Consider the following 2,070-nt stretch of genomic DNA (forward strand, 5'->3'; position numbering starts at 1 on the left):
CACTGGGCGCTGCGACTGAGGGTGCTTCACGAGCCAGCTGATCTTCAGGGCCTCCAGGGTTAATGGCACTGGGAAGTGAAATTTCTGAATCGCTCCTCAAGGCTTAGCTGCCTTTGTTTTGCTGAAATCCCACTGAATTCAGCAAACATTCAGGGCCTTGCACAGCTGTTTGCAAGCGGAGGAAAAACTGATTGCAAAACCAGGTGCTTCTTTGGCACTGTCCTGCTGGTTTGCGAAGAACGTCCTAAAAATTCGTGTTCCCTGGAGCCTGCCAGCAGCAAACAGGAAATGCAGCTCAGCTCCCGTGAGACCCCAGGCGCAAGAACTGCCTCTCCTGCTGCTGGCACGAAGCCCTCCTTCACCACCGCTGCTTCTCCTCCAGAGCTGCTCTCACCCCCAGCTCGGGCTGCAAGATTACTTTCTGTTGAAAAGCAATTCCGCCAAGGAAGGTGAACTGCGGGTCAGAGAACTGGGAGTAGGTGTTTCTGCCGAGACTCAGGCACCCCATCCAATTCGCCTGCGTGCTGCAAGACGGTGCTCTGAGCACAGGGAGCTTTCTGCCTCTCTTTGAAGGCCCTGTGCTGCAGGGGACGCTGATCAAAGCCGAAGCAATTCTCTCCTTTGGTGCACTCCTATTCTTTACTGTTTTGCAAAACGCCTGTGGCTGAGCAGTTAATGGAGGCATCTGCTGCACTGGCAGAGTTCACTGACTTAATTAAAGACATCTAACAATTCTGCAACTGCATGTGAGACCAGGGGTACTCGCAGGGCTGAAACCAGACAACCTCAGCACTGAAAGCAAGCATCCCTCCTCTGCCGAGAGCACGGCTCTGCAGCCAGACACGCACATAAACATAGAATTAGGGCCCAAAAACTGAGGATGGGCTAGAGCCAGCTTGCACCGTGGGCCATGGAGCCCTCATCGCGCTGGGTAACAACACAGTCCCAGCTCACACTCACCTAGGTCAGATGTGTGACGAGTGGGCAGAGCCTGGGACGCTCCTGCACACATCAACGCTCATCAGTAGGAAGAGTTTACCTGGAAAACATTTTAGGTAGATACTTCTTCACCGAATGAAATTTGCCAGCTCGTTTAAACAGACAGTAGGAGAATCAATCCCATATGAGGTGGTTAAAGTTCAGCCCTGGGGGCCTGGGGGCCAGGGAGCTGCAGCTGCCCTCTGGTGTGCTCGAGAGGCCGGGGCTCAGAGCCTCGCGCTGGCCCTCCTGGAGCTGCCAACGCAGCCTCTCCGCACTGGCAATGTCACTGGCGGTGGCTGGGACACAAAGCAGACAGAACAATCAATGCCGGGCTGCTCTGGTCAATACGAATTTACAAATGAACTTCTGTCAGTAGAGACGTTGCTGGTGCGAACAGCCTCTGTTCTCAGTAATCTCCTGGAGGGGAGATGGGCAGAGGTGGGCACGTCAGATGCAGCAGCACGGAGGTGCAGCAGGTGAGGAGACATTTCGGCTGCCAAGTAGAAGTCGCTGGGGCTTGGTACCCCAAAACCAGCATCTCCCACTCCTCACCCCGCTCCCGCTGCAAGGGCAGTGCCCTTTTCCAGCCCGTCTGCAGTGCGGGTGAGCAGGGCAGCACGAGGCACAGGGGAGGGGATGTCAGCGTGGTGTGTCCGGGGCTGTCCTGCCGAAGGACATGCGAGCCGGCAGCGCCGGGCAGAGCTGTTGTGTAACATGTCACGTGGAGTCCGCTCGCGTGGAAGCAGCGCTTCACCTTTGAGCAAATGCTGGATTGCTCTCAGCTGTGACACGCAAGTGATGGGGAGGGGGGAACTGCAGCAGCTTTCTGGGCCTAGAGTTATTTCTGTTTCTGGTCCTGGAGAAAAACGCCTGCTGGAACCAGTCATTTGGTTGGGTTACGGCTTCTTTTGCACCCTCATCCACAGAAAGACAGGAGTAGAAAGAGGGCAAAATAAGTTACGTTTAGAAAAAAGCAGCAAGCAGCCTCTTCAAACAAAGAGTTCTTCATTAACAGGAAATTTATCTAATTCTGCCATGTAAAGAAACAATGGGGGTATGAAGAAAGAACAAACACATTTTCCGTTTTCA

The sequence above is a fragment of the Aythya marila genome (genome assembly GCF_965140915.1).
Source record: "Aythya marila genome assembly, chromosome: 9".
Taxonomy (NCBI): Eukaryota; Metazoa; Chordata; class Aves; order Anseriformes; family Anatidae; genus Aythya; species Aythya marila.